This window comes from Haemorhous mexicanus, chromosome 10, assembly GCF_027477595.1.
Source record: "Haemorhous mexicanus isolate bHaeMex1 chromosome 10, bHaeMex1.pri, whole genome shotgun sequence".
NCBI classification, from domain to species: domain Eukaryota; kingdom Metazoa; phylum Chordata; class Aves; order Passeriformes; family Fringillidae; genus Haemorhous; species Haemorhous mexicanus.
The window spans coordinates 21970133-21985520 of NC_082350.1; the positions used below are offsets into that span (position 1 = coordinate 21970133).

Genomic DNA, 15388 nt, shown 5'->3' on the forward strand with positions numbered 1-15388 from the left:
CAACACAAAAGGAAACTCCATCACCTTCTCTGATGGAGAAGCCATCCAACATCTCCAAACCATATCACATTCTAGGGAAGGAAGCTGAACACTAAAACATATGAAGCACTTCAGGCACAGATGGGATGCAATGGCCTGTAGGAGTGACTGCTCCTAAAATTTAGACTCATCTAATGAAACCTCCAACAACAAACTGAGTCACAGTCTGTTGTCTGGTATCAGCAAAACCAGTCCACATTAAATTAGCAGTCATTCCCTCTCCATCTGCACTTTTATATTCCTGCTGCTTCTGGTACCATCAGCAGAACTTCCCTCCTCCCAAAATCCAAGTTACACGCAGGAATCCATCTGAGTTATTTTTACCCCCTCTTATCCTGGTTTGGTTTCTCTATCCAGTTATTTACAGTCTAACCAGCCCCTGCAGCTTTTGCTAATCACATCTACGTTTGAAATATGGTAAACCATCATCAAGCATACAAGGCAAATGGGAACTCTGAAGCTTAAATATTTTGGATCTGATTTTGCTGGACTTCATGCTTTCCTACACTTAACTATGTGGGGAAATTTACCTACACTACAGGCCCAGTAAGGGGAAAAAAGTTATTACTTATTATTCAGCTCATATGGATTTCTCTCTTACCCCATGACCCTCACAACAGTATTTGTTTCCACAGACAGCCAACAATTTTAGTGTCAATGGAAAAAATTCAGCCTGAGCAGTATATGATTATTGGGAAGGAGCTGCCATCTAAATGGCTTTATTTAAATCCATCAAAAATATAAAGTGACAATTGGTTGAAAACAAAAAACTGTTCGAATAAACATGTTTTCCCAATCAAAAAAACCCCTCATCAAACTTCTTTTGAGTTTTTTTATTTCTCTCTGAATCCACTTTGCTCTGTACACAGTGACAAGTTTTGCTCCACAGTAAGCTGGACAGTTCATAAAAGGTAAAGGCTGATTTTGTGAACATGCAATTATGCTTTTTTCAGGATTTAATCCACACTGGATTATCTCAAGAGCTGTTCAGTTTTTCAGGACAGAACTTGCTTGAAAATATGTAAAATGAATAGTTAACAGTTATGCAACACATTCCTTGTCAGTGATTTCTCAAACTCAAAAAACTGAAAAAAACTGTTGATATATATTTTAAAATCCTGAATTTACCATTTAAATAGACAATAATTTAAATATTACATGTAGATGTTGCTCAGTAAAATGAAGCTTTGTGTATAACCTGTTTCAGCCCCTCACCAAAACTTCTGTATTGGCTAGCTGTTCTCAAAAATAGCTATTCTGACTTGGAAATAAACTTAAAATGGAACAGCTTTGGAGTTTCTACACAGAGAGCAGATATATATATACAAAAAAAAAGCAGCACAGCATACTTCATATCTGTCCTTCCAAACCTTGTGCCAACTGCTCATATGGAGTAGTGATCTACTTGCAGGAAGAAATCAAACTCCCACACTGAAACTGTTGACTGTAACACTTCCACTCCAATAAAAAAAAAGGAATATTGTGTTTTATCATCAAAACGTGCACCGTGCAAGATGAGTCTTAACCTTGCATATGACCCACAAACTGTTAAAGTCATTTGGATAACAGGTTTTTAAAAGACTGACAGCCTGGTGATTTGCAGCTAGATTTTGTTTCCACTGCTTTGATTTCAGGGTTAGCCAAATGACTTTAGCACACATTATTGCATTCCTCTCATCAATGGTATCAAAACAACTTCAAGTGGTAGCAAAATAAAGACCCCCACCTCCACAGCTCAATGAGTCTCAACAATTATTGAAGATTCTTCTTGTTGTCCAACCACTTCCTAATTAACACTAAAACAAAACCACATTTTCTTTGGCTTGAGCATTGTTTGGTTGGTTTTTTGGGGTTTTTTGATTATTTCAAATAGTTTTAACCTGTAAAAAAGCAGAACTTTAGAGGAGGATGTTCCTCAGCTGCTTGCAATCACAGGTTGGATGTAAGTACTTTATACTCTTGGGAATCACAACTTTGCAAGTTTTAATTGAAGCTTGTGGCTCAATACAAAGTTTACTTTAAAGGAAAATAAAGGAGAAAAGGTCCTTCCATTCTATCAGAGATGCTGCACACTGAAGTGAGCTTGCTGGAGTACTTTGCAAACCTGTTAACAAATGCAGATTGTCTGCTGAGCTCCTCACGAAACTCAGCCAGCAGTGCTTGGCCACCTCTGCTGACAAAGCCAGTGGCCAAATTCCACCCCGAGCTCCCTTCCCAGGAATGAAGCACATCTCCTCTGGCTCCTGGAGGGCTGCCCTGTCCAAAATGCAGGTGCAAGGAAATTATTCCCCCTCCTCTGGAAGAAGAGAAAAGCAGAAGCCACCAGGCTGGAGGCACCAATGTCCACCTCAGCAGGCAGGGGACAGACCCCACTTGTCCCCAGCTGGCAGAGCACCGTTTTCCTATTTCCAACATGTTAATACTAAACAGAATAAAACATTGAATAAGTAAAAGAAGCAACTCAGTCTCATACAGTGGCAGAACTAATGAACACCTTGACACCCCAGTCTGAGCCTCTCCTCCTCTTTCCAAACACCTATTTACTTGTGCTGCTCTGTCACCCCTCTGATGGCATTAAAGCTGATTATTTTAACCATTTCAAATAACCAGCAAGGTTTTGCAAATCTATTGCCTTTCAAAAAAACACCTGCACACTCAGTCTAACAAAAATAAAAACAACAACCATTCTCTTCCTTCTTGTGCCATGTTTTATTGGGTGATTTTACTGCACATCAAAACAGGGCTCCCTTCCACCTCTGCCTCCCCCTTGCCCTGGCAACAGGACATTCCTGTCAAGCAGAGACTGACAGTTCTGGTCATTTTTATTCCTTCTGGAATAATGTCACCATGTACTTAAGAAACTTCTGTCCCAAGATTTTCAGGCTAATTATAGCCTGGGCTGCGACCCATGACACATTCAAAATTCTTGTACAAAACCAGTTTTGGAGTAAGTAAGCTTTTTTCCTTGTTCCCTACTGACCTTTAATGCATGCATTAAAGATCACTTTAATCAGTTTTCCTTCCTTAAATTACAGAAGCCAGAATCTGGCATTTCAGTTTCTCCAGCTTCTTTCCTATTTCTCTCCTTCCACATAACATTATAGGACAAAGAAGTAATTTTACTACACCATTATCATCAGTGCTTAGAGAGCACTGCTTTTCTTACGTCCCCTGTAGAATATTTTTCACATCCAGCTCCAGCACATGGGCATATGTTTGACACAGAATTTCTAGTGACTGTTTTGCAATTACCAAACTCTACAAGGCTTTGTTATTAAGTTCCCATTCTGAGAGGAGTTACTGGAAGTTTCCTGAAGTTCAGGAATTTCTCAGCCCTGTTTCCAGCAAACAAATGCCAATTTACCATTTCATACCACAATACCTGCACTAGCAGAGAAACAATATGAAATTTAGGGATTTTGCAATTTGAGTTTGCAAGTTAAGAATCCTGTACATTTTAATAACAAGAACTTACTGAACCAGCTGAGTGAAAAATTAAATCCAGGGAGGTAAATGCCTTAAATTTTATAAAGCTCAACAGTTAAAATTAACCCATGAAAAATTATTCTGCCTCTTCCTCATCCTAAACAAAACTGGTATCCCATCTTTCACATGTGGCACTTCTCAGGAAGTAAATTTATGGAGCAAAAGGTGTAAGAGAATGAAAAGGAGAGATAATTAAGGGCAAATTGGTCTGCTTCGCTAAAACAAATGACCCAGGGCTTGCTGACCTTGGCTGGGACCCAAGGGTTTGCATTTTCACATGGATGAGCAGCTGTTCCGGAACAATTTCCTCAATGAAACAAGCACAAACAGGCTCCCTGTCAGGCACACGTGTCTTCTCCCTCCACTTGGTTATTCTCAAAGCAGCTAACGGACTAAACAAGGTGATGACAAGGAAAAGAAAAAAAGAAAAAAAAAAAGAAAAAAAAGAAAAAGAAAAAAGAAAAAAAAAAAAAACAAACCAAAAAACCCCAAAAAACAAAACAACCCCGGATCCTTCCATTCATCTTCTTTGCTCTGCAGCAGAGCTGTGGTGAGCATTCTTCCCAGCCTTTTGGTCACAGCCTAGAACTCTTAGTTAGCACCAGCCAACATGAGCATATCAGAGCATTTGAGGAAAACCTTTAAAACGGGATGTAAAGAGCTTTCACATACCAGTATCACCACAATTTTGAACTGCATGCTCGCCTGGACAAGAGCTAATTTGGCCACTAACTTAACTCTGCTCATGTACAGCACAAGGCAGAGTCAACTCCCAGGTGTCTACTCAAGTTCCCAGGACACAGGGCCTTAAATCTGCTGCTAAATACTTTATCCTTAGATCAGTGTGAATTTGTAGATTCAAACAGCTCAGGATTAGAGAGTAAAAGAGTAGCTTTAACAATATTAAGTGCTTGAAGGGTTGACAGCTTTAAAAAAACACCTTTGGAGAAGTCTGAAATGGCAGAAAAAAGCCCCATTCATGCTGCATTCAATCTGCCAATGGCAGGGTAGTCAAAGATGCTAAAATAATGTTACCTGTGCTTTGATAAATGCTAAGAAACATGTCTAACACTTGGGCATCCCAATGGCACCAGCTCATGCCTGAGATAGGCAGCAGGCAGAGTTTTATCCTGCTGATCTCTACAGATTTGTCAATAATGTCAAGATGACCTCATCTACACACCAAGATGTGAATAAAAGGATGCCTACCACATGCCCATTCACATTCTGGCACCTCAATTGCTTATTTTCTATTGAGATCACAGTTTGGTAGTGAAGTGATTCCTTCACCTTTGGAAAGTTCAGAAACATCACCAAAACCCTCAAGTTTAACAGAAATGGCTCCATGAATTTCAAATTATCTTGGATCCCGCAACAAATGACTGTTTAAATGCAAACAGAACAGCTAAAAGGGAAAAGAAAAATCAGCCTGAGAAACCCTGCAGGTGCATGGCTTAATCACTGAGCACAGTCACCTCTGTACGTGCACACACAGGGTTTGACAGTGGAGACTGAAGCACTTTTGATGTAGGTAATACACACTTCTTGAACTCCTTGTGACTTCTATGACCACTTAATGCTTTTTTCTAAATCCCAGGACTACAAATACAACAGCTCTTTACTCACTCTCACAGACTGTCAAGTTGATTTGCCATAAATATAATTAAAAATAAGATGCCAAACCGAAGCATGTTATAAAAAACATATTGGTGTCTCGGAGTTCCAGTGCACAATTGTTATTAAGACCAAACTGCAAACCCCAAACACTGGAATGACACGTTCAGCCCTTGGACTCTGCAGCCACAGACCCGACAGCACCAGCCACGCTCCAGTCTGGGTTTGACTGATGCTTTCAACATCAAACATTTTGCAGACAGACTCACTCATCCCAACATCCAATCAAACTGCTCAGAAATCCGTGCCAAATGCATCCAGCAGACAGCTCCTGGAGCATCTTCTGGCTTATTTACACAACAGCACCTTTGCTGTTTACACCAGAACCTCCTAGAAGCCCCTGGCCAGTGTTTGCTGCTTGACCTGCTGCACACAGCAAGAGGCTCGAGCACCTCCAACCTGGAGTTAAACAACAGCACCCCACGCTTTCATGTCAGAACCACAAGATTCCTCCTCAGCAGGGTGCTGGTTTGCAATGTGTGTCTCCCAGATGTTGCATTCTGGTTTGGGGCAGATTGTAGAAATAATGCAGTAACCTGTAAAAACAGGAAATTAACTAAAAGCTATCAGTTGCCCCAAACATGCCCTGTCCAAAGCTACCACAGTACTACAGCAGTCACACTGCAGCACTATTCCAGCCAAATTCTGAGAGGAACTCAGGGTAAATGCTCACTTCTGTCCACCCCAGAATTATGAATTAGTAACTTTTCAAGCATTAAACATTTGTTTTTGAAGTGGTTTGAATTTGGAGATACTCATGCTGAGAGCATAAAGAGCTGTCCTGCTCCTCACCTGCCATCCTGCACCTTGGTTTTGGGGCTCACCACAATTCACTAATTTAACAAGAGCCCAGACAAGGCCAACAGGCTGTTTAGCAGCCTGGCATATCCTCTCCTGGTGCATCCACAGCTTCTCCTCCTGCCATGGGGCTGGAAGGGAAGGAGAGAGCACCTGGGGACAAGGACCCAGTCCCAGAGCATACAGCAGCCCTACAGCAGTAACAAAACATCAGTGACCACATTCTGCAGTGATGACATTTAAATTTACACACCATGAGAAACTTGGGCAATCTAAAGCTCATTAAAGTCTTTCAAAAAGGTTAGACAAGTAAACTTGTTCAGCCACAGAGAATGGAGCTGGACAAGGGGGATTCCTCAGGTCTCTTGCTGTTCCTCAGGTGGGTTTTGTTTCTTTTTTAAACTTGACCCATATATCTATCACTCTAGAGTTTCAACTTACAGGCAACATTTTGGAGTGGAACATTTTTTGTTGTTGGGTTTTTTTGAACAGAAATGGAGTATTTTCCTGTCCTAATGTGAACAAACAAGTCAGAGTCTTTTGCTAAAATAAACCCTTTCTGATGGTTGGCTCACCAGTCGCTACTGCAAAAACACTTGCAAAGAGTATGTTGCAATACTTCAAGCATTGAAAATAAGCATATTCCCATGGCAATTCACCAGATGGGCTACAGATTGTAAATCATAAATGTCTAGACTGAAACACAAGAGACAAACATCTGTCTAAAATCAGTTGACTTGAATGGCAAATACTGTTAAATAAATTAGGACTACTTTGGAAACAAAGAGAACAACCAACTACTTAAAAACATCTGAAATGAATCCATTAGCACACAAGCCACAACACAATAACCTGAAACTGGAGAGACATTCATTTCGTGAGGAATACTAGCCCAAGATGACATCTGAGGCAGGAGCACAAAAGTGTTTCTGTGACCCAGCACCGCGTTACCCCACGAGGACTCACGAATCCATCCCCAGAACATCTGGCTGGAGCAGGGTTGTTATTCCCCTCGCTTCACAAGTGAAACTGTGGGACAAACTAATGAAATGCCTGATGCAGGGTCACACAGGAAGTTTGTGGGAACACAACTGGACACAAACCCAGAATAGGATTTAGGTCATAAAGCAATACTTAAGCCTGAGTAAAACTTCAGACTGCAAAAAAATTGTAGGGTGTCGCAGAAAAAATACTCTGTTTTGGAAAAAAAAGTAAGTCTTCCTCATATGTACCAACTTCTTTTTCCTTTGCATAACCCTTTGTTTTATGACAGAAATATGCCAGAATGTCCATGGATGAACAGAGAGAAGAGCACTACAAGAAATGTGGGAGAGAAGAAGAGACTTTGCACAGAAAACTGCAAGCCTAGCCCCTGCATGAGACTGCAGGAGAGAAAACAAGACCATAAAGCTGAACTCAGAAATTGGGAAAACCCATCAAGTAACTTCTGCCAAGCCACACAAATGATGGGAGATCTCTGTCAGCATCAGGCTCCGCTTTAGCATTAAAAAAACCTCATTTATGAAGTTTTTACACTGCTGAAGCTATGAACAACTAAAGGAGGATTAGGACCCTCCAGATCAGCTTCCCACCAGACCTATATAACCAGTGGACTAACTTTTAAGCAGAACTCAGTTTCAAGGGAAACAGATGTCCTGAAATGAGAATTATTTTATTTCTTCACCAGTTATCAGCAGCATTTCCATTTGCATACAATTTGACACTATTCACCTTAAAGGCAAACAACAAACCATGAGAACATCACTAAAAATGTTTTTTTCCTTTTTAAATTTTGAGACAGCTCTTCAACACATTCTAGTGATATAAATGCTTTTTGGGGAGTGTGTGTGTGTGTGTGTGTGTGTGTGTGTGTGTGTGTGTGTGTGTGTGTGTGTGTGTGTGTGTTAGCCTTCAGCCACATTTATAAAAGGGCATTCACTTGCAGAAAGTTTTGTTCTCTGCAACAGGTTTATACAAATACTGAACAGTCAGCTCTGAGCACAACCTCCATCAAAGGCAGCAATAATTATACAAGACCACTTTCCTGCAAGAGTAGAAGAAAATGCTCCAGTTATTCACAATATAATTATTTCATTCCCATGGCAACACCAGAAGGACTGTACAGTCGGCAACAGACCCAAACCTGGCCAACAATGAAGTTACACAGAACGTTCCCTTCCACCTGCCCCAAACAAGGCAGCAATTAGGTGATGGCTGTTCTTCACCTGTCCACCCACAGGGAGGAACATCAGCCAGCCAGTGGAAACTGAACTAAACCAAACCTCCAGCCCTCCCTCCCCACAGTGCCAGCCATCACCATCACAGGGCTGACGAGTTCTGTTTGTGACATGTTTGGATCCTGAACTTCAGTGAATCATCTGAAAAACTCTGTTTGAATGTGCTCATCAAAAACACAGCAATTAATATCCACCTGTCACAAACAAGCCCTCTCTATCGTGTGAGGGTGGGGAGGGAATGAGAATCATCAACACTGGTGGTTCTCAGGTAGGTGTTGGGCTATTTTGTGAGGCTGTGGTGAACTGCCATCTCCCTGGAGTAAAAGCACATTTCATACATACATAACATATACATATTTTTCATTCATGCATATATATTCAGTAAGTATTAAAACCAAATTTTAACTATATATTAATATTCTGTGTCCCTCTCTTGGGAGTCTTATTACAGTACTGCCCTTACACTAGAACTGAGGCAGAAAAAACCACAAGCTAAAATGTAAAGTATAATGTTCAGCACAGGGCTTGGAGATGCTGTTGGTGAGCCCAGGACTTTCCCAGGTGAGGTTTGTGAATGAGAGACAGAGCCATCTCCTCCTTCCTTCACAGGGGTTTCACAATTTAATTTCCATTAAGAACTACAAAACTAGATGCTGCTTCTACAATGGAAAAGTCTCAACCAGAGCATTGTTCTCCCAGATCACAGAGTGTAGCAGCCAAGTATTTCCCTGAAACTGGGAGCTGCTGGAGCACCAGCTCCACCTGAGCCTCCTCTGACTGATGCTGCCTCTTCAGCATCCCCAGTGACTGAAGCTCCATGAAATCCCCACCTGTGTCTCCCACTGTCTACCTGCCTTTGCACTGAAACAAACTTGCACTTCTTTCCTTTAACACTTTTGCTTCTTCACTCTCTTCTTGTAACAGAGGAGCCTTCTGTTATTTCCATTCCAACAGCCTTTCCTGAAACCCCTCCACTGCCCCATCTCCTTCAAGCCTGCCCTTCCCTAGCCCCAACAAAACCCATTTTCCAAGCTTTTCCCACAGCTTGTGTTCACAGAGCCTCAATTCTCTTGGCTGCTGGTCCCTGAACATCCTGCAGTAATGCCAGGCCCAAAGGGAGGTGCTCAAATCTCACCTGAGAGCCACCTGAGCCCCAGCGAGGCTCAGGAAGCTGGTTATGCTGACTCTGGCTCCTCCTCACAGCTCTGACCCCAGCAGACTCTTCCTCAGCTCTCCCAGAAAGGCACTAACTCACTTTTTCACATCCTGCTCTCATTTATAAACACTCAAGGTGAGGAGGAAGGCTGTGAGTCACCAGGTTATGCTTGAAGGGCCCTGTCATCCTCCCCTCGTTTTCACTTCATCTCTCATATTTCTAAGCTGAGCCTTTGCACAGAGCACTTTAGTTGAGTTGTGTTTAAAACATGCCTCTGGGCTACTGACAGCATTGCATCCTTCAAAAAATAAGCCATAAATTCTTGTTTTCCCATGTCCCCAGATAAAAAATCCTAGCACACAGCATGATGTAGTGGGAGAGTGAGACTCTGCCCTTTCTAAATAAATTAATTGTCAATGAGAACCAAATATCAAGTAATTAAGCAAATTATTCTAATTATTCAAATAACACTTCTAACCAGAACAGTTCCAAGACAGTTTTTCCATAGCACGTTTGAAACACTCTGAATTTTCAGGTGCAATAAATGGAGTTTCTCATTGGCTACAGCAACTGCAAAACTAATTTACTACCCAAAACATCCATCATGCAGCTTGATAGAGATTAAAAGCCCCCTGTCCTCCAGGGAGTGAGCATTTCAACTGGCCATCACTCTTCAGAGCTTATTAAAAAGTTTTCAAACAAGCAAGTGAAAGGTTTTTCTTTCAGCATTCCCAGGTCTTTGGCGGCTCCGTCCCTGCAGAGGAAGAACAGCCGTGCCTTGCCGGGGGCTGCCCCCACTCAGGAGGCTCCATGGGCTCAGTTCTGGTGGAATAATCCCATTTTTGGGGCCCTTCCCAAACTGAGGGGGCTGGCAGAGGGATTACCCAACAGCAGAGGAGCCCTCCATGACAACTCCACCCGCAGGGCCTGGAATTTGCAGAGAGGAGTGGGGCTGGGCAGAAGGGATTTAGCCACTTCGCAGCTATTCAAGGAATGCTCTTGATTTCCTCTTAACAACCTCAGGTTGAGAAACTGTCCTCTGAATTATTTGAATTTCTGCTTCAGCTCTATTGTTGGGATCTAACATCTCAGAGTAAAGGAAGTGAAGAGTCCAATGGGAAGGGAGGGGAAGTGGCAGCTAAGAAAATATGGGTAGTGTGTTATTTAAAATATAATGCTACCATTTTCAAAAGGTAGAATTCTAAACCATATCTTTGGTCATTGTGGTTTGCATGTGCAAACAAGTGCAAGGACTGTGTGTGCCCTGACAGAAATGGGGAGCACAGCAGCCTTAATTTAATCTAAGAATCACATAATGGTTTGGGATGGAAGGGACCTTTAAAGCTCATCCAGTTCCACCCCCTGCCATGGGCAGGGACAGCTTCCACTAGATCCAGTTGCTCCAGGTCCCATCCAACCTGGCCTTGAACACTTCCAGGGTTGGGATAAACTGACAGATTGAAACACAACTCTCACCCACCTTGTTTCAGTTCATTTATTTTTAAGCAATTTTTAAAAAATTAAAGAAAATCCTTCTTCATAGCATTTCTGCACCTGAACAACTATCCACCTTTGATGTAGGCAAAAACCATAAATTCTCTTCAAAACCTCTCAAGTTTGAATGGTGTTTCTAAGGCCCCATAACTGTGCAACTTGAGCAAACCAAAGAGGGTTGGAATCTTCCCACTCTCAAAAGAGGGAAGATTCCACAGGTGTGCTCTTCCTTTTGCTTCTTCTCACTTCCACTCAAGCAGTGAACAACATTTATTTGTTTCTAAACCATTTCAGTGACCAGGCAGTGCTGCAGTGCTGATGAAGGAACAGCAATACCTGGAGTCAGAGTTGCTGCACATCCAACAGAATCAAACAGACAGCAAAACAACTCACTGGGTCATACGAGTTTGTGCATTAGCCCTCCCAGCACACAATTAAAAAAAAATAAAATAACAAAAACAATTTGTCCTGGTGACTCAGAGTCTCCACGGCTCGAAGAAAGCCCTGTTTCTGTAACACTGCATCATGCTGGCTTCTGATCTATTCTCATGGGGCTCAGGCTCGTGACTCAACTGTTTTCCCCTGAATTTGCTCATGCAGTTGCCCATCAAGAAGTTACTGAAATCTGCACGCATCAGAAGGTTTGGCTGAGAAGAAAATCATCTAGAGAAATTAGTATCACTGGAAAATATAAAAAGGCAGTATCACTGTTCTTTTCTTTGCAAGTCCAGAAATTAACACTGACCAACCTTTCTGGTTAAAGACTGCCTTGATTACTACAAGCCTCTGTGATGTCAAGATTGCAATAATGTTCTGCAACTGAGCTGGAAAATATCAGAAAAAAAGCATTTTGGAGAAACATACCTAATGCATTGGTTGCTCTATTTTCTGAGAGTGCTTAACAGGTTCATTTCATTATGCTAAACTCAGAGCACTTTTACTCAACATCTATCTGATTTCTAAGTCTGCTGTGCTTTTAGTTCAGACCTAGCAATGGGGAGCAGGCCAAGAAAGATGATGCACTCAGAAAAAACTACTTCATGCCACAGAGATGTATTTCTCCAACAAGCTTCTTGTCTTTATTTGCAGCATCCCTAAAGACTAATAGGGTGATTTTTTCCAACTCAAGGAGTTCAAGTTTTGACCATGAGCTTCTCATCTCCTTTTCTTTCTGCTTCTTTCTGTGCACACTCTTCTCTATCATGCTCTTGACACTGCATTTTCTGTCCACGTTACCCCAGCCTTGGTAGGCAAATGAGTCTTTGGTTTGTAGGAAACTACACTGTCCACCAGAGAATTTAACATAAGACACTACATATTTTCTGCTGAACTCCAGACATGAGCAGCCTGGTACAACACAATCAGTCACATTTATTTGCCAAGAGAAAGCTGAACATCAAAAATTATCCCTGGCACAAAACAGCATGAAAGCACCTCTAAACTCCATCACACATCACCTTGAAAGCTCTAATATTCCCTTTATAGGAGAGCACAGCAAAGAAGAGAAACTATTAGGCAGCAAGAGAAAGAATTAGGGAAATAAATAAATTGTAGTGATGCTCAGCTCTCTAACTACTAAATCACCCTCCCTCAATAGCTAAGATTCAATAAGTCATAACAGAGCCACGGTGAAAAAAAAGAACAAAAAATTCTCTGAAAAATGTGGGTTGTCACTTCACATTCTGCCCTACATCTGAGTTACATTAAATCAATATCTTTTGCATTAGGGAAAATAGCTTTTCTAAAAACTTTGCTGTGTCAGTGCAATAGAAATATTGTTCCACACCACCTGTTTCAGATATTCCCCTCCTTTCTTTCTCTAATTTCTATAGGTCTGTGCACAGTTATGCACATACTTGTAATACATGAACTAATTCTGAAAATTACTGTCAAATTTATAGTAAACATTTATGCTGTCATAAAGGTTAAAATTCTGAAAAAATTAAGAACAGTGAAATTTAACCCATAAATTTGTAGTCATAGGTAATTTTCATCTATTCCATTCCTAAGTGAAATCCCAGAGAATGCAAAACGCCTCACAACGATCCACTTAGAAAAATGTTTACAGTGACTGGAAGCACAGCAAAATGTTCACTTTTCCAACATTCCTCCAAACCCAGGGATATCACTATGCCAAATCAGTACACAGCAACTTCCAAGCATTCTGAAATCATTCTCCAACTGAGCTTTTCCTATAGAAAAAACAAAATTTACCAAAATTAAATTATATTTCACGGAAAACTCCAGTGCCACTCTGATGAGAACTGAGCAGGCTTTTCAAGTGACATTCAGTAGCAGCCATGGCATCTCTCCCACTATCCACCAAGAATCCAAAAAGACTCGACAAGCTGAAGATGCTTTCAGGATCTTCCTGCACCTACTAGGGCAAACCTGTGGCCAACTGGGGGTTAGTCTGGGCTGCACTGCCCCAGCTTCAAGTCTTCTGGTAAAAACACATTATGCTTTTGTATGTCAGACAGAGAAGCTTACAGTTTGGCACAGCATGTGGTACCACAGTCTTTACAGCTGGTATCACAGCCAGGCAAGGCAGCAGCCACAGCTGGAGCCCACCAGCCTGATCCTTTGTCTGCTGGTGGTGCAACATCTCTGGGATAATTCCTACCCTGGCATGCTCGGGATTCAAGCTTAGCCTATTCTTCCTACAAAGGTCACGTCCAAATGAGATTCTGGTGGGATGTGGCCATAACTAAACACTTCCTTATAGGTTGCTCTTCTTTAGAATTTGGCTTCTGACTATCAAGACATATATGATATAAGATAAGGGAACATCTGGTAAAAATTGCTGTTGCAATTTAACTTTGCCTGCTTTAAGATAAATTTCTTACCATCACGCACTCACAGATATTTTACAACGCAATACACCATACTGAATCCATTAGCCAGAGCCATTTACAGGTATTTCATAAAAATGTGCACCACATCCGGATACTTTATCAGCATCTCATAGTTCAGCAAACTACACAAACCTCAGAGAGTGAATAACTTCCACATGCAATTTATAATATACTGTGAAGAGCTTATAAACACTCCTAAGTGGTTGGGGTTTTTTTCCTTTACGTTTTCTCACTATAAATGATTGACTATAGTTTGTGTCAATACTGCCTGCAGAATGAGCTGTCACTATAGAAACAGTGACAGCACTGAAGTCCTTCCTCCCTCTCCTGCACACAAAAGTCCCAGAACAAACACATTCTTGTTATTTCTTAGATAATGTGTGCACACTGTCAAGTCCTGAGCAAAAATCAGAATTTTTCACTTGGTTTTAAAATGCATTTTTTATTTCCAGTCTTCACAACAGCTTTTCCTTCCATGTAAAAAGTTCCCCCACTTTGGAATTGCAAAATTGCTTGTGAAGCATTCTGAAAACAAAAATAGATGAGCACTGCACTTAAAGGAATTATAATCCATGTTTATTTAAGTTAGATACAAATATAGTTCAGGAATGGGAGAACGCTGCTTGGGGGAGGGAAGGGAGCAAGGGAGAAATTTTGCTTATGCTGCAAAGAGCCTCAAGTTACTTCACTATGCGTTACAATTTTCAGATCAATTCACCAAAATCGTATCAAGTTATCTACAACCAAATATCACAAGCACAGAATAAAGCTTGTATAAAATCCTTTGACTCCAAATAAGCTCAGATAATGGATCAATTAATGCACATGCTGCTGTGGAATCAAGCCTTACTATGGTAATTTTCCAAAACACAAGTATGTTTACAAACTACAGCTGAAGGCTTAGAAGATGACAAGAATTATTTTACAAGCTCTATATTAGTCTCCTAGAAAAGAGCTTGGATGAACTTGCTAGTGACAGCAAACATTTTTTCAAAACAAACGGAGTGGCGTGTTAAAAATGTGCATTTACAATTTTCTCCCTCCCCCCCCTAAGAAATAGCAGACACAGCAACATTTTAACACGAAGAAAAGTTTAAATCTAAAAATATAGCAACAAATGGTAAAAATCCCATCCCTTCTTCTTAACTTCCTTCCCTTTCTGAACCCCTGCACGAAGGCAATGCTCTCATACGGTCACTAAAGGTTTTTTTTGACATTGCAGAAGACTGAAAGGAATATTTCTCTCTCTCTCTCTCTCGCATTCAGAGCGCCTGAGCACAAGAGGAGCTATTCAAGCCGTGATGGAGTGCCTCACAGAGACTGCAATATGTTCCCAGTTGGCAGGCAGGGATCTGTTTGGACAGTGAGCCCAGCCATCCCCTGGGCAAACAGCAGCATTCCTGGGACGCGGCGCGCGGAGCACTGCGGGCCCTTGTCAGGGCTCCCGCAGCCCATCAGCTCCTGGCCAGAACAAACACCCCTTTGTGCCCCACTCACAACTCAACGGGCTCCACAAGAAAAAAGCTGTCTCCCTCCACTCAGAGTTAGGTTGGGATCCAAAAAATATTCCAAAGCTGGAAAACGGGGAGGAAGCACACTTAAATGCAATTCCGCGGTATCTTCAGGAGATTAAACTTCTGGACAATATT

The 15388-nt window shown here is 41.5% G+C and overlaps 1 protein-coding gene across 7 annotated transcripts in view; it reads right to left on the bottom strand.

Moving 5' to 3' along the window:
* The window catches only part of FNDC3B (fibronectin type III domain containing 3B), a 184649-nt gene that overhangs the window by 93812 nt on the left and 75449 nt on the right, over positions 1–15388 (bottom strand). The gene's annotated exons all lie outside the window — the stretch shown is intronic.